Source organism: Canis lupus, chromosome 10 (assembly GCF_011100685.1).
Source record: "Canis lupus familiaris isolate Mischka breed German Shepherd chromosome 10, alternate assembly UU_Cfam_GSD_1.0, whole genome shotgun sequence".
In the NCBI taxonomy this organism is placed as follows: domain Eukaryota; kingdom Metazoa; phylum Chordata; class Mammalia; order Carnivora; family Canidae; genus Canis; species Canis lupus.
Genome location: NC_049231.1, coordinates 9,678,945 through 9,697,336, shown reverse-complemented (window position 1 = coordinate 9,697,336; position 18,392 = coordinate 9,678,945). Strand labels below are relative to the sequence as shown.

Genomic DNA, 18,392 nt, shown 5'->3' with positions numbered 1-18,392 from the left:
GAATGACTGTCTACTCATCAACATTCAATAAAATTTGTCAGCGTGTTTTAGAACAGTATTTTTCCAAATTTTGGGGGCATGACTCAGGGTACCTCATGATTTGGTACAGATACACATCCACACACAGAACTGAAATAAAACTTCAGAAATCAATATTTTCTATTGCTACCAGCAATTAATAGAAAATCTATTAATATTTCTTCTTTTCTATTTATGCTAATCTATCTTATTTATTTATCAATATTAGAACTTAATTGATTTCACAGTTGGAAAAGATTTTTAGAGAATATTTTATTTTTAAAGCTGTGGCCTTGGGCAGCCCGGGTGGCTCAGCGGTTTAGCACTGCCGTTGGCCCAGGGTGTGGTCCTGGAGACCCGGGATCGAGTCCCACATCGGGCTCCCTGCAGGGAGCCTGCTTCTGCCTCTGCCTCTCTCTCTCTCTCTCTCTCTCTCTCTGTGTTTCTCATGAACAAATAAATAAAATCTTTAAAAAATAAATAAATAAAGCTGTGGCCTCTTAATGGCTATAAATGTTAAAATCGAGTGGTGAATTGATTAATATTAGGTATGCATTTTCCCATTTTCCTTTTTAGACTTTTAAAATTTTGTTTTTAAATAATCTCTATGCCTGATGTGGGGCTTGAATTTACAGTCACTCGAGATTAAGAGTTGCATGCTCTACTGACTGAGCCAGCCAAGCACCCCTAATTCAAGAAAATTATTTTGACTAAGGAAAGAAAAATGTTTTTGAGAGTTGAGGACACTATCTCATTTTAAAATATGAGAGTTAACATACCAAAATTGTTTTCCAGCTTGCACTTTGAAATATTAATTTTGAGAAGTATTAGCTGTTTTGGAATTCCCTTTATTTTTGTATCTAAAAACATGTAATACAATATAGACATTAAATTTGGCTTTGAGTTCAGAAATCAGAAGGGTCAGGAAGGTTTTGATAAAGTTTTTTTTTTTAAGATTTTATTTATTCATTAGAGAGTGAGCGAGCATAGAGAGCATGTGCCCAAGCACAAGCAGGGAGTGGGGGGTGCAAAGGGAGAGGAAGAAGCAGACTCCTCCCTGAGCAGGGAGCCCCAACACCTGCTGATACCAGGACTATGGGATCATGACCTGAGCCCCGAGGCAGATTCTTAACCGACTGAGCCACCAAGATGCCTCTTGATGAAGTTTGAGATGGGAAAGACAAACATGAAAAAAGGATAGTTTCAAGGAAATAGAATTCTTATATCTGTTATTAGTTCATGACCTTAGATTTGTAGAGCTGACTTTGAGGAGTGCTTAAAACACCTGATTGGTGGTATGCCATGGCCAATCAGAGAAGTAAGGATGGTTAGCATGAATATCCTTCCATGTCCACTTTTTGGAATCAGATACAGTTTGTCACTAAGTTCAATTTTAAAAAGACATTCTTTTAGAAGAATTTTTAAAAGAAAATGATACATTTCCATTCATCTTTTGTTCTTTATCAGTTCGCTGTGACCATTAGCCCTTTGGCTTGCAAAGTCCCATTTTAGCCAAGATTTGCATTCACACCAGGTAGACCGCCAGTTAATTGTATATGGAGCTCTTGTTTGACTTCTCAGTCTAGTTACTTAGAGTAAAACTGGAGGAAAATGGTTTATGAGTCCTCCCCCAATCAGAAGGATGCTTCTCCCTGTTTTTTTTTTTTTTGTTCGTTTTATGTTTAAGTTTCCCTTTATAGGAAAGTCTCAGGAATTTTTCTCTAGGAACCAGATACAACTAGGTTAATATGCATACTTTTTTCCCCTAAAAGCTTCTTAAGGAATCAATAATTTAAAATTATAGTATAGGGTGCCCATAATTATGTCTTAAATCATTTTCGGAGAGAGCCCAAGTCCCCATTATAAATCATTTTCAACTAAATTTAAGCACTTGCTTTTTGATTAAACTCTTTTAATCAGGTTATTTTGGTGAAAAAGGAAATAATGCCTAATTGGAGGAAAAGATCTGTTTCTTTTCTTAATTTCTTTTCCTTTCAGGTCAGTTATGTGCTTCTAGTTTATGCTTCTAGTTGTAACACATCTTTAGTAATTTATAAGAGAGATTTCCTTATACTGGCTAAAAATGGAAGGGAAAGTAGACATAAAATTCTACAATTCCAACTTTCTATGGTCGGAATTTAGGAATTTGCCCTTAATGCAAATTGAAGAAAAGATAGAATCTGTATGAATATCTTGCCTTTCTCTCCCTTTCTTTTCTTCCATTTATGGATGTAATCTCTGCAACCTAGCTCAGACAAAGCCTCCATTTGAAGCCTTCTTCATGTCCCTAAGAAATTTGTCTCTCCATACCTGCTGTTCTCATGTGCTGTACTTACTCATCTGTTTCCACATCCTGTTTTTATAGTAGTTCATCTAGTGGCATATCTGTCTCTCCCCCCAGACTATGGGCTTCATTGGACAGGTACCATCACTTACTTGTCTTGGGTACCCCTTTGTGTGACACTGTCCTGAAGATAGGATCTGCCCAGTAAAGTATGATGATTGAATAAGTTTTCATGTCAAGAGTTCTTTATATACTCATGCCCCAGATCATTCAGCTAAATGAAGTAGAGAAGAACGAAGAGAACAAAGAACAGATAGATATATAGCAGACCCAGTGTTTGAGAAACTGACCCAATACTACCTAAGGACAAATCTTAAAGTCTGCCCTCCCCCACAAGGATCTGTGGTAGCAATTTAACGTATTAAAATATTGCTGATATGTAGAAACATCAATTTTATAAATCAGTTATTTATTTATTTACTTAATTATTATTATTATTATTTTATAAATCAGGTTTTTAATGTAAAATTTTAAACCCAGCCTTGGGAATAAACACATCCTCAGATTTTTAGCTTTAAGCTTTCTTTGCCACAGTGAGAGTGGTTTGTGTATCTTGATATGATCTGACGCTCTGAAGTAAACTCACCTTACAAAGGGGTTTTGTGGGCCATTCTTTTATAAACAATGAGGTCCTGCAACCTTAGAGATGAACTCTGAAAATAACTAAGTGACAAGGGGACAGGAACATGGGTATAGGAGTAACTCCCCTGACTACAGTGAACCTTGAAGGTGGTTCTTTAATTTCAGCTGCAAATGTTGCCTAGAGAGCTTACCACTGTATGCCTTTATGTCTTATGCTTGGTTATTGATTACGCTGGTAAATTTAAGGAATCCTACAGAAATAGCCTATCTCAGGAGAAATCTCTTTGCTGAAAAGACGTTGAATAGTTGATGCTGAACAATGGCTAAAATTGTGGTTACTGTGCTCATTTGCAATGCTTTGTCAATGATGTCACGGAGCAGCCACCAAATCAGAGCTCAGTCCTTTCTATGCCAGAAGTCACCCATCTGTCACCTGCTCAGAAGAGTGCGGAAATCATTGCCACGTCTAAAAGCTAAACATGAAGCATCGTGAACGGCGTCAACTGTTTTCATCTCCTTTAAACTTCTCACTCTTTACATATTCTCCTCCGCCAGCATTCAGGAGTAATCAGCAACAATCATGGTGATTAAGGGGAAGCTATGGTGATGGAAAATGAGCATCATCTTTTAAACACTTCCACATTTATAATGTAAGGCCCGAGCGTATCCTTCCCACTACTGCGATGACAGGGGTCTGGGAGGGATGATTAATATGCAGACCACACCAGCCCTCGCACAGTAGATCTCACAGGAAATAGAATCCGTGGGAACAGGATGATTCATCACCATATGTGGGCTGAAAGGGGACAGGTGAAAGTATTCGCTACCCACACCTTCACAGCAAGCTCCAGCCATTATGTTGGTAAAAGCACCCTATCGCTCTTCCTGCCCTCCTCAGGTGGATGGGAGAAAACTGTTAAACCAGTGGTTCCTAAAAGGACAGAGTATTAGTCACTCCTGGAACATGGCTGAAGTGCAAATTTCTAAACCTACTGAAACCTAAGACCTTGGAGATGGGGCCCAGCAATCTGTGGTTTACCAAGCCCTCCAGTTGATTCTGATGAATGCCAAAATTTGAGAAGAACTGTATTAAAGTATAGAAGAAAAAATATACTCTTGATACCAATTTCAGAAGTCATGATACTATACTTTGACTCTTGTTTAGAATTGATGTCCATCGTTTAGAGCACGTATTTGAATATATATTTGTAGTGGAAAGTGTCATTATTTAAAACCATAACTACTACCTATAAACTGCCAATCATTTTTATGGAAGGATTGTAATCTCAGGCTCTCTTCTGGTTTGGATTCTTCAAAGGTAGGCCTGCAATTAAATTTATAAGATAGGAGCGGAGAGGATTGAATTGCTCTAAATAATAAAAGGGGATTATATAGAATTTTCTTGGACATTGTGGGAAGCAGAGAAGAGAGGAGCAAGCAAAAGTGAGGCACCTAGATAGAATGGCCCCATGAAATTCTTGTGGGGAAGAGAGTACAAAAGTTTTTTTAGGAAAAGGTTAAGTTGTTGACTGGGCAGTTCTATGCAGTAACATCTCCCCCTGACCCACCATCTTTCTCTAAATGTTCTGCTAAGTACAAGAATTCTAAATAATTCCATAGCAGGAAGAAGGTTCGGATCTGGTCAGCCCGGGTGGCTCAGCGGTTTGGCGCCTGCCTTCAGCCCAGGGAGTGATCCTGGAGACCCGGGATCGAGTCCCACCTCGGGCTCCCTGCATGGAGCGTGCTTCTCCCTCTGCCTGTGTCTCTGTGTGTGTGTGTGTCTCTCTCTCTCTCTCATGAATAAATAAATAAAAGTAAAAAAAAAAAAAAAAAAGAAGGCTTGGACCCCAGGGACTTCCATTTCTGAGTCTCTGGAGTAGTTGGGGAAAAGAAATGGCACAGGATCTCAAGCAGTGGATGAGAATTCAGCTGAAGTAGAAAATCAATCACATAAGTCTCCAAAACTTGCTGACATATGGAGGAGAATAGAGGATTATTTCTTAGAATGCTCAGAAACAATCGGTTAATTAACTCATTAATCTGATGTTTGAGCCAAACATTTTGGGATTTTAAAAGGTATCATGGTTGAAGATGACATTTGGGCTCCATTTCTAACGTCTCAATGGCAGCCTTCTGAGTGACATCTGGGGCCCTGAAGTCCAGGAGAAACCAGTTACCTTAACCCTTCTGACCCTCTGAGTCACTCTCTGGTCATCTATCCCTCCTCCCCCCATCAGCTCATCAGTTCATGGGACTTTCTTGCCCATCTTGGCGTTCTGTAACTGACGCTGCCTTGCAGAAGTGCCCCCCCTCCTTCCTCTTCAATGCCTAGAGTAGATGCAGTGGCCTCTGTGCAGCAGAGTGCCCCACTGAAAATGTACAGTGTTCTCACTAAAATGTATCAGTACTTTATCGATGCCAATTTCCAGCTATATATCACATTTACTTAAAAGGACATAGCCTTTTACAGGGGAAAGATAGACTTTTTATAGTAGCCTCAGGGTCAGGCTCTCTGTCATGCTAAAACTGTATAAAGAAGAAAACCAAGTCTTTCACAATTCATAGAAGCATAGCATTTGAGGGCTTTTGAGATTATAGAGTCTAACCTCTTTAACAGATCAAAAGCCTGAGGGGTAAATGAGTTGCCTGAGCTAGGGAAGGGAGTGCTCTTCCCCAGCACCACAGCTTCTCTACATCCTTTCTGTCTGCTGTGGAGAAAAGCATCTGATCACCTCTGGCACTGAAGCTCCAAGTAGGAGAATCCATGGTAACATCACAGTAACCCTTGAAAGCCTGGGGATTGGGATTATTAATCATCTCAGGGTATTAGAGAAAGATTGAAGATGATAGATTTCAACACTACTAGTTTTTTCTTTCAGATTACCTGGGTCAAAGTGAACCCTAATAAATACTTAACCTATGAGGGTGTTAGAGAGGACCCAGCTGCCTGCCTTAAATGATTACAAAGGAAACTTTAAGAATATATATTGATTTAGGTTCTCCCACAGTTTCAGTAGGTTTTTAGTTCTGTGTCATTTTTAGGGATCAGTGAAGATCCTTTTTAATGAAAAAAACAAAACACACGAAGCAGAACACCTTGTAAATGGATTATGACCCCCAAATTAAAAAAGATGATTATGATATCTATCAAATGAAAATTCACCGACAGAATGATCTATAAATGTACTTACCGCAATGCTGCTTCCCTTTTAAAACGTCAGGGACCTGCATGCTGCTTTCCTTTTGCATCTGTCATGAACTAAGGCAATTTCACAGAAAAGGGATATAGATAACATTAAACCCCAAATGTTTGTGATGCTATCTTTGTAATAAAGATGTCTCCAATGCCTATATAACACTTCATAGAGGAAATTAATTTATGAATATCAGTTATGTTTTTACATATACTGTGGTTCCTCGTGTCACTCAAAGATCCTCTCATCAGACAGTTGTTTCTTGACCATGTTCCCTCTTTCCTTCCCAACCTAGTGCTTGTTCCTGGAATCCCCAGAACCTCTCTACCCATCTTGGGGCCTTTGGGTATGCTGTGCCTTCTCTACTCTGCCCTTCCCTTCTCCAACTCAACCCTTAATTGGCCTTCAGATGGGGCATTAACCAGGGAAATCCAGGATTAGTTCATTTTAGATGTGGCAACAAGGAAGATGGAAAATTTCTGGGTAAGATTATAGGACAAAATTATCAACAGAGGAATCTTTGAAGTTTCACATTTGTGCCCCTCTTTACCAACCCACACGCTCACGAAGCACCATCTGTAAAAGAAGTCTTCGGTGTCACAGCACACCCTGCTTATTCTGATCTGCCTTTCTTACCAGGGATTGCATCAAATGAAGGATGTCAGGCATGGTTAGTGACAGATACTCTGCAATAATATATCCCCTCTTCCCCAGACTATTTAAAACATACCTCACTGTTCAGGTCAAGTGTCAAGTCAAAGTTGGAATGCCCTTCTGCTGACCTTGGTCATTTTGTGTACAGGGGAGAAGACTTGAGTCAAAAAAAAAAAAAAAAAAGCAGGAAGAGCTAAAGTAGTAGTGTTATGCCTGGTAGTTATCTACAAACTAATATAAATTTGTGACTGAAGAAAACCTCACATTACTTAGCATTAGCAAAGACTTTGGAGTGGCCAGGAAATAATAGAGAAGCTGAAAGGAAAAATAAAAAGAGAAGCCTGGGAAAAGGAGGAAACTACTTACTTTGAAATTCTTGCCTGAAGCTCTGGTGGCAGTACTACTGGCTTGGAGACCTGGGTAAATTCCCCAAGATCTCTGGGACTTGGTTTTTTCATCAAAAGATAATGATTGAAAACAAAACAAAACAAAACACACACAAAAGGTAATGATTGCAATAACACCTACCTATGGTCCTTGTGAGGACTAAGTGAAAAATCCATGAAAGCATGTAGAACTGTGCTTGACACACAGTAAAGGCTCAGTGAAAGTTATTCAATAATAATATTATACCCCTTTTCAGTGTAGAAAGTCTGTCTTACTGATTCTTCTGTTGGTGGGATTTGCCATAGAGCCTAGTATAGGGCATGGTGTGTAGTTGGTGCTCATTAAATACTTGTATAAGTGGTTGGATGAATTCTGTCTTTGAATGTAAAGGGTGAAGAGATTTGATAATTCTGTTGATCGTTACAGATCTAGATTCTCTAGATAACTTCTCTTACTGAAGAGTGCCAGATTATTTCGGGAAGATCATTAATTGAGGAAGGTCATGGTTGTAAAGGGTGAAGAGATTTGATAATTCTGTTGATTGTTACAGATCTAGATTCTCTAGATAAATTCTCTTACTGAAGAGTGCCAGATTATTTCAGGAAGATCATTAATTGAAGAAGGTCATGGTTTTGCGACTGGTTTTCACTTAATTTTACGTCCTTTTATTGATCAGCCTATTTTTGATTCTGTTTTAAACACCTCGGGGTGGTATAAAATGAAAATCAAAAGGTGGGAAGAGATGGGAAGATAGAAATGAGCAAGGGTTCTCAGATATGGTACCTCGATGATGCCCATAGCAACACCTCATGATAAAACCATATGAGTAGAAGGGATGTTTAGCCTGGAAATCCAAAGAGCACTGGGGGGACCAGCTGTCTTACGGAGTAAGAATTAGTCATGTGCTGTGTGGCTCAGGACCCAGGGATAAAAATAACTGGGGAGAAGATTTAGATTCATTGTAAAGAAGACATTTCAGAAATGACAATGGTGACCTTATAAAATGAGTGAGTCATTGGAACTGTTAACCAGAGACCAAATAACCACGTGTCAAGAATGTTATTGATGGGATTCCTGTGTCACCTGAGAGACTGAGACCAAATAACCTCCGTGGGGGGTTCAAATGCTAAGATTTTAAAGGTGGGGGCCGATGAATCAGCTGGTGTGCTTTCTAGTCCACTTAGGAAGTGTGACTTTGGGCAAGTCGCCCTCTCAGGGTCTCCTCATTCACAAAGTTGGCTCTACCTATCCTGAGTGGATTATTTTAAAAAATCCTATGAATTCATGTACCATCTTGTCTTAGCATGTTGTTAAGGTGCGATTGCTTTTACTGCACATTAATTAAGTGGCCTCTTCACTGAAGACTGGACTCAGCATTGTGCTTTAAGCCAATACATTATTGTTTTCCTTAGAAACTTTTTTTTGGGGCGGCCCGGGTGGCCTAGGGCATGATCCTGGGGTCCCGGGATTAAGTCCCACATCAGCCTCCCTGCATGGAGCCAGTTTCTCCCTCTGCCTGTCACTCTCTCTCTCTCTCTCCTCTTTGTGTCTCTCATGAATAAATAAATAAAATCTTAAAAAAAAAGAAACATTTTTTTGGGGGGTGGGGATTGTATTTATTCAAATGAAAAAGGAGACTCTGATATCATATATGGAAAGTTTTACTAAATAAAAGTAAATTTATATTTATTTCTACGGAATATTTAAGGCAAGCAATTTTTCTGATAAAAACACACCCTTTTAAGGGTTATTTTAAGACATTATTCCTTCTGTTGAATTTTAGATGGTTGGAATTTACAGGGTGATGTTTATGAGCCTTTATTCATGTTGATAAGGAGAAGATTCTCATCACAACTCTCTATAATTTGCTTTTTAGCTTTGTAGAAACTGAATCAATAGTCTGTGATGGCCAGGATGATTTGCCTGCTTCTCAAGGACTATTCAATTAGCTTGGATTAATTTTGCTAGAAGCAGTTAATTTTTAACAGAAATTAATGACATTTTTATTCTGGAAACATGTTCTTCCATTTTAATACACAGGACGTGGTTGACTGCCTTCACAGGTTGCACTGACATCTTTAGGACAATAGTGCCCACTATGCCAATTGATGTAATTTTGTCCTTTTGGGGATACTTGGCCACAACCAGGAGGGAAAGTGAAGAAATGGAGAACAAACACTGATTGTGCACCTATTGTGTGCCAGAATGTTTATATTATTTTCACAGAATTGACGAGTGTGTAGCACACTGCCTCCATGAAATTGAAGTTCTAGGATGTTGATTAACATTCCAAAGATTCTAAATTCAATAAGCCATGGAGGTGAGATTTGGATCTAGATTTCTCTGATTCTTTCTTTCTTTCTTTCTTTCTTTCTTTCTTTCTTTCTTTCTTTCTTTCTTTCTTTCTTTCTTTCTTTCTTTTTTTAAGATTTTATTCATTTATTCATGAGAGACACAGAGAGAGAAAGAGAGGCAGAGACACAGGCAGAGGGAGAAGCAGGCTTCTTGCAAGGAGTCCGACATGGGACTCGATCCTGGGACTCCAGGATCATGCCCTGGGCAGATTGCAGGTGCTAAACCACTGAGCCACCCAGGGATCCCAAGTTTTCTCTGATTCTACTGCCCAGTGCCTCTGTTTCTGCCACAAGTCTGTCCTAACCAGGATGAGCTCCAGAGATGATCAGTTCTTGCCCCAAATATGAATGTGCAACACCCCTCCCCAATACACACACATACCACACACACACACACACACACACACACTCTGGTTGTTACCCACAGTTATCTTCACCTTTACTGTGGTGCCTTTGAAAAAAATGAGAGCCAAAAATGGTATACACATGCTGATTTTTTTCTAAAAAAGGGAGATTTTTAAGGAGATTTTGCTGTTTCTTATACCTTTGGAAACTGACTATACCAAACAAACTGTATTATAATCTTTGAGGGAAAACAGGAAAATGAAAGAAATATTACTCTCCTCTGTAAGCATCTGACATCCTAAGACAGTGGAAGCAGGTAGCCGTTACATGCACATTTTGTTCTATATAAAGACATCTGAAAATAATATTGCAGAATATATTTTATATATTTTTTATATATATAAAGTTTATTTTAAAGTGTTTTTTTAAGATTTTATTTCACAGAGAGAGAGAGAGAGCACAAGCAGGGGGAGGGGCAAAAGGAGAGGGATAAGAGACTCTCCACTGAACAGCGAGCCAGACATGGGGCTCGATCCCAGGACCCCAAGATCATGACCTGAGTTGAAGGCAGACACCCAACCGAGCTCCCCAGTGCCCTGGTATTTTTAAAATTTCTGCATAAAGTATAGTTACATTTTAAGTGAGAGAGTGTGAAGTACATTTGTAAACTTGTAAACTATCAGTTATTTTCCCTTTATATCTGCAAAAGTCTTATTTTTTTCCCCAGACAAAAGCTTTAATGTTTTTAGGTAAAAGAAGACATGACCCTTTTGTCGCTAGAGTTAAAATTGTGCTGATGGGCTATTTCTACATTGTGTGCCCTAGTTGAAATGGCACACAGGACTTAAACTGTGTACATCTCATTCTTGGCTCTGACCTCAAGGCCTAGTTTATACTCAATTACTGTATTTGCCAGGAAATATATTGGAATTTATCGATTTTCATATTCCTGTCTCTCCTACTGGCCTGAGAACAATTTGAAGCCAGGGGCTTATTCATTTTTTAGATCCCTAGAGCCCAGGATGTATTAAGTCCTTAATAAGTGTTTGTTGATTGTTGACTGCATTATTATTGGATGACTTATTCATCCAACCCATCTCCCAAAGGAAAGTTGGTCTTGACTAAAGGAAGTGCTCTTGGCTTTGGAACCAGCACGGAGTAGTTGAACTTCAGAGTCTCTACCTCTCCTGTGATTTACACATGCCAGTCTGCCGCTGATACATAAATTGTACTTTTTTTTTCTTCTTTTTTTTTTTAAATGGAGCTATAATTGACATATAATACTGTGCAAGTTTAAGGTGAACCACATGTTGATTTGATACATTTATTTTTATTTTTTTTTTTTTTTTTTTTTTTTTTTTTTTTTTTTTTTTTTTTTATGATAGGCACACAGTGAGAGAGAGAGACAGAGACATAGGCAGAGGGAGAAGCAGGCTCCATGCACCGGGAGCCCGACGTGGGATTCGATCCCGGGTCTCCAGGATCGCGCCCTGGGTCAAAGGCAGGCGCTAAACCGCTGCGCCACCCAGGGATCCCAATTTGATACATTTATATATTGCAATATGATTATGGCCATAGTGTCAGCTAACACCTTTAGCATGTCCTTTCTTTCAAATAATCATTTTATATTCTCCCTGAGATGGGGTGCCTGGGTGGCTCAGTCAGTTGAGTGGCCAACTCTTGGTTTTGGCTCAGGTCATGATCTCGGGGTCCTGGGATCTAGCCCTGTATTGGGCTCTGAACTCAGCTCTTGAGTTTGCTTGTGGATTCTCTCTCTTCCCTCCCCCAGTTTGGTCTCTCTCTCTCCCTCTCTCTCTAAAATCAACCAATCAATCAATCAATCTTTATTTCCTCCCTGAGATTAAAACTTTGCCTTCCTTTGAAGACACCACTTCTTTAGAAAACTTCTCCAATGAGGGTCGTGCCTTCTTTCATTTCTCCATATCCAGAGAGGCTGATATCAAACCTACAGAATTCTTCATGCACCCGTGGACATTTCTAGACTGATGCTACTAATAGAAATATACTAGCCTTCATATGTAATTTTAAATGTTCTATTAGCCGCATTAAAAAAAGAGTGAAAAGAAATAGGCGAAGTTAATTTTAATTATACATTTTATTTAGTCTAATATATCCAAAAATTATTTTAACATGTAGCTAATATAAACACTTCTTCCCCTTCAGAGAGAGAGAGAGGGCATGAGTTGTTGGGGGAGGGCAGGGGGAGAGGGAGAGAGAGAATCCCAAGCAGGCTCCAGGCCTGGCCCAGAGCCTGATATGAGACTTGATCCCAGGACACCGAGATTACAACTTGAGCTGGAATCAAGAGTTTGATGCTTAATGGACTGAGCCACCCAGGCACCCCCAACATAAACATTTCTAATGATATGTGTTACTTTTCTTATTCACAATAAGTCTTTCAAGTGTGGCATTCATTCAACACTTTTACAACACACACGCCTCAGTTCAGACTAGCCACATTTCAAGTGTTTACTAGCCTCTCGTGTCTAGTGGCTACATTTTGGGCAGTTTAAACTCTTGTTCCCATGAAATTTCTCAATATTTCAGAGCCTCTCTCTTATACCACCCATTTTCCATAAACTTTTCTGGGACCAAGAAGATAATTTCTCACTTTTCAGAGTTACTGAGGCATCAGTTGTTTTACAGTATCCCCATTCCTTTCCGTGTTGTCATCTTTGTAGATTCTAGTATCTGTGATCTTTCTCTCTCTCTCTTTCTCTCTGTGTCTTATGTCATTTCCACTTGACCTGTCATCATCGTCTCCATTCTTTGATCCTTATCATCCCTCAGATCTCTTAACCTCCAAAGCTCCTCTCTCTGACCACAGTTCCTAGCGTTCTGTTACTACCTATACCATACCTTTGCTCCTAGTCATTCTCAACTGTGGGGGAGTAACTTTTACATTTATTTCAGATATGAGCAAGTGGATTACTTAATTAAGCTGCTGTGCCTACCTGACCTCAAAAAAGCTAATCCTTGATTCATTTGTGAAATATTTATTAATATTCATTTGTGAGCTATTGGTTATGCACTTTTCTAGATGTTGAATGTAAAGCTGTGGACAAACAGCAAAGGTCCTTGCCCTCATGGAGCTTCCATTCTCCTGAAAAAATAGATGAGAAAGAAGCCTTTGTCTTCTCTCTGCCACATCTACTGCAAAAATAAAGACCATCCTCAGCAATCAGACTATCAACATTCCCGAAAATGTCGACATCACGCTGAAGGGACAGACCATTACTGTGAAGGGCCCTAGAGGAACCCTGTGAAGAGACTTCAATCACATCAATGTAGAACTCAGTCTCCTTGCAAAGAAAAAGAAGAACCTCCGAGGTGACAAATGGTGGGAAACAGAAGAGAGCTGGCTACTCTTTGCGCTCTCTGTAGTCCTGTATAGACCATGGTCAAGGGCGTTACACTGGGCATCTGTTACACAATGAATGTCTGTGTGTGCCTCATCCACGGTGTTACTCAGGAGATTGGTTCTCTTGTTGAAATCTGAAATTTCTTGGGTGAAAAATACATTTGCAGGGTGTGGATGAGGCCAGATGTTGCTTGTTCAGTATCTCAAGCCAAGAGTTTAAGTTAATTCTTGAATGAAATGTATTGAACTCAGCTACGTTGATTCAGCAAGTCACAACAGTTAAAAACAAGGATATCAGAAAATTTGGGGATGGTGTCTATGTTTCTGAAAAAGGAACAGTTCAGGCTAATGAGTAAGGTCTAAGTTGTCTAGTTACAGTTGATACAGAAATAGCAATATGCTAGATGATTTTTCAGATTTATTTGTGATTATTTATTTATTTATTTATTTATTTATTTATTTATGAGAGAGAGAGTGAGAGAGAGAGAGGCAGAGGGAGAAGCAGGCTCCATGCAGGGAGTCCGATGTGGGACTTGATCCTCGGACCCCAGGATCACAGCCTGAGCCCAAGACAGATGCTCAGCCGCTGAGCCACCCAGGGATCCCTATTTGTGATATTTTAAAGATACAACAAATGATATAGTGATTTGAAGGGAAAAAAGCCATTGTCATATATAGTATATTAGTTCATGATGAATGTCATGGAGTAAGATAAAGCAGAGAAGGGAGTGACCAAGTGTCACGGATGGGTTTTAGATTATAGGTCACCTGGCCAGTGAGGATTAAGAGAACCACGACATTTGGGCGGGGAAGCCTTGGAGAAAGTTAGCGGTAAGGCATGCAGATCTCTGAGAGTAGGGTGTTCCAGGTAGAGGGAACAGCAAGGGCAAAGACCTTAAACCCACTTGTAAACCATTGCTCATAAAAGAAGTCTACAGATGAAAATGATTCAGAGGAAAAAGTGCTCATTGGCTTCTCCAGACTGAGGCCTCCTGGGAGCAGTGTGAAGCTGAGAAATGGAGAAGCCCCTGAGTCCAGCACCTCTCCCTGATGGGAACATTGATACTCAGAGCAGTTATGTGGCTTGTTCAAGATCACAGGGCTATACAATGCCAGGTTTGACTCTGGACCCAGGTCCTCTGACACGAGGCCTGGCACTTTGTATTCATGTGGAATAAAGATGGTGATCATGTGGCTGCCATAGCAGGAGAGCGTGATACTGTAGTGCAGTTGCGATGCTAACCATCCTGAGGAGATTCCACGGGTTAAGGACAAAAGTCCTCAAGGCTGCCCTCACTTCAGATGCCAGCTGCAAACTTGGGGGGCCTCAGGCCACTGGCACTTCTGACTAACTGGCTATAAATTCAGGATATCTTCAACCGCCTCAGGTTTGATAATTCACTAGAACAACTCACAGAAAACAGGAAAGCATGACACCTATAGTTACATTTTTATTATAAAGGAGACAAATCAGAACTGGCCAAATGAAAAGACATATAGGGCACGGTCTGGAAGGATCTTGGACACAGAATTTTCACGTGCTCTTGCTTTGGAATCAGGACACATTGCCTTCCAGACACATCAATGTGATCACCTACCAGGAAGCTCATCAGAGCCTTGGCTCGAGGTCCCAACCCTCTCGTCCCACCGTTGGCCTTTCTACACTGGCTGCCCGCCTCCTGTAGCTGTCCCAGGGCCCCCTGGAGCCGCTTCATTAACATAAACCCTGGTGTGGTCAGAGGACCTACTGTGAATAACAAGGACATTCCTGCCTCTCCATTCCAAATTTAGAAACTCAGTCCCAGGAACCTGGGACAGAGACCAGACACATTCTTTATTATACAACAGACAGCAATTCAAAAATAATTTGACATATGAATCTTCCTACAATACAGCCGACCCAGAGATAAGAAGGAAGCAGCTGAGGCCAGAAACCTCCTGACTCAGAGGGGCATAGCCACAATCAGAGCTGAAGTTCATCTTTGAGTTAGAGGGGCATAAAGTCCTGGTAAATGAGCACGCGTGAGCTCATCTCTTTCCTCTGGGTCTCTTCTGGAGGACAGGGCATTGGAGATGGATTTAAATTGCTCAGGATAAAGTTGATGTCACCCACTCCTGCTTGAGGGCTCTGACAATTCCCTTTTCATTACCTCATAGGAGAAGGAAGATCTTTGCTAATGAAGTTCTTTCTGGTGTCTCCTGGGCAGAGGGTAAATCTCATAACAAATATTTGTTCAGTTGCTTACTGTGTTTCCTCTATCAACTTCCATGATCCCTGTAGGATTTTTCAAGTTTAAACAAGCATTCGCTTGTGTTTCATATCTAGTTAGAACAAAAAGCTACGTACATAGGCAGCTTGTGTTGCAAAAGAAGAAAAACATTATAAACTTCACTCACTGAAAGCTACGAAAATGTCCTTCCCTTTCTTCTATGCTGCCCATAAAACTCTATTACAAATTATAAAAAGAAGAAGACAAACATTAGATCGAGTGGAGAAATACTCTTTGGTGGAGGGGATACTTGGTAACTTGTCATTTGCTATTTTTACTCTAAAAGTCTGTCGAAGTATGTTTTTTAAATATGTTCAAGCATGTATTCAGGGAACATGCCTTTTGGTGTCTGCCGTGTGCAAGGCAGTGTGTGAGACACTGGTCCCCAGACATGACCAGGACTCTGTTGCCCCTTTCAGGTCTCCTGTGAGATGATTACAGTGCACTGTAGGTTGAATTACTGGGGTTTTTTTTCTCCTGTATTGTGCGAGCACAGAAGAAGAGAACTGAAGGGCCCCCAGGGAGGAGAGATACAAAGGTCAGAGAAAGTTTCTTGGAGGAGGTAGTGCCTGAACTAAGTATGAAAGGATGAATAAGTGCTTTGCCTGGTGGAGTGTGGCCGATGCGAGGTCGTGTGTTAAGCATGAGCCAAGACCTGGAGGTGAGATGGAGCTGCAATGGGGAAACAAAAGCAATTCTGTGAAATAGAAGGTACCTTGTTGAGAAGTGACCTGGAAAGATGAGAAGTGATCACCTTGTATGCCACAGTAAGTAGATCTTGGAGATCTTTTAGAAGATGAGCTCAAGGACAAGAAAGCACCATTCAGAGCAGGGTGCTCTTACGGGAGAAGGCAAACCCAACAGGGGCCATGTTAGTTCACTTTGGGACAAGGAGTGGCGCTGCTGGGGGAATGGTGGTGGGGTTAGGAATGGAAAAAGAAGACATCTGTGAAAGGTAACAAGGTCTGCAAGGGAGCAAACTGCTGTAAGGAGAAAAAAAGCTCAAGGAATATTATATGAATCTGGTAAGATTTAGGTCTGGGCTGTAGTTTAATACTGTGCAGAATAGAAGTTGCTTAGTGACATGTTTGGATCCCTGATACTGTTCAAATAGTTCTAAGATTTCGGAAGGGGGGCAGATTTCACTTTGATGAATAAACATTGCCACACTATATTTGTAGGTGGAACATTGGTATATCCATTTGTTGAAACATGAGATCCAAGCGGTCAGAGATGTCACTTTCTTCATTTCGTTTCAATATGGTGTCTTCAGAGCCTATAACGGTGGCTTGTACCTAGTAGGGCCTCAGTTCATTTCTGTTGAATGAACCAAACATGTGGAAACTAAGATGAGTACCCTGGTGAAAGTGCATAGGGGAAGAAGTAAATAACAGATACGATGTGTTTAATATGATAAGTGAATTTTAAAACCAACAAAATGCTAAGCTGAGCTAAGCTATCCTAAGACTAGAGTTATGTTTGGGGAAAATGTCAGCAGTCATTTCCATATAACATAAGACAGAATTTATTTTTAGTTTAATTACATACGGTGATCTCATCTTTTATTGTAGATTTCTCTGGAGAATTAACATGTTGATGATCCTGAACCCTTGTGCAGCTCCTCTGGGAAGAGCTACTATCTTGGTCATGCCTTTAAATTGGAGAAGTGGTACCTTGTATTGACTACTTAAAAAAAAAGGTTAGGTCAGATCATCAAAAGTAAATTTGTTCTGGAAACTTACGCTCAGCCAACATGGATACTTCTGGATACTTCTCAAAATCCAGAAGGAAGATTAGACTAAAGGCTAAAGGATGCCACATGGAGGAAAGATTATTGATAAAAATGAAAGTTGTAGCCTGTAGGAATAATATCATCCCTTGCTAGGCTCACTGCCCCTAAACCACATGGATAATCAATGAGTCTTTCTCTCCCTCTGATTTTAGCCTTTTGAGCTAATGTCTTAGATATTGTTTCTTTAGTGTATATAATCTCTATTCTTCTGCCCACTTGATTAAGAGATTCAATTCAATGTTCACCTAACGATTCTATTTGCTTAAGTCTCGAAGCCTGGTATATAGGGGTCCTCAATAAATATTTATTTGAGCGAATCCCTCCCCCTACTTTTTTTTTTTTTTGAGGGAGAAAAAGAGGGAGAAAGAGATGAGTTGGTGGTAGGGAGAGGGAGACAGAGAATCTTAAGTGGGCTCCATGCCCAGAGCAGAGCCTAACATGTGGCTCGATCTCACCACCCGGAGATCGTGACCTGAGTCAAAATCAAGAGTTGATGCCTAATAGCCTGAACCACACAGGTGCCCCTGAATGAATCTCTCTAAAAGTTAAAATATTTAAGCAGTTGCTGGATCTTTCTGATGATTCATTTCTGGGGCGAGAATTAATTCTTAGAGTGGTAGAGTTTCCAATTTGGTACCTTTCTCAAATGACTAATGAAGTAAAAACAATTAAGTACCAGTAGGTGGTTAGACTAATGGGGTGAATGTCTGCTAGTTTGTGCTTGTGTTGCTCCTGGATGGATGGAATCCTCATGAGGCTCTCTTTGGGGTTGCAGATTTTAATGGAGGCACGCAATACTCCTAGTTCTTGGGTTCCACTGCCTTTACCAAATTTGCTTGTGGCTAAGAGCCTTTGTGTTTTCATGTACTCTTGCTGGGTTGTGGTTGAAAAGAATAGCTTTTTGATGTTTTCAGAAGGTAAGATATGAAAGGAAGTATTAAAGGATTTGTCTTCACCTATAAAAATACATATATTTTGTTCTCCAGTAATCTTGCTATTCAGTGGGTGTGGTAATGTCTAGCTAGCAAACTATATACAAATTCACTGTTTTATTTAGTTGTAGGAAGCCT

General features: G+C 40.2%; 1 protein-coding gene and 1 pseudogene across 1 annotated transcript in view; both read left to right on the top strand.

Moving 5' to 3' along the window:
- Positions 1–18,392, top strand: part of GRIP1 (glutamate receptor interacting protein 1) — a 660,770-nt gene that overhangs the window by 119,291 nt on the left and 523,087 nt on the right. The gene's annotated exons all lie outside the window — the stretch shown is intronic.
- Positions 9,494–13,616, top strand: LOC106559345 (annotated as a pseudogene).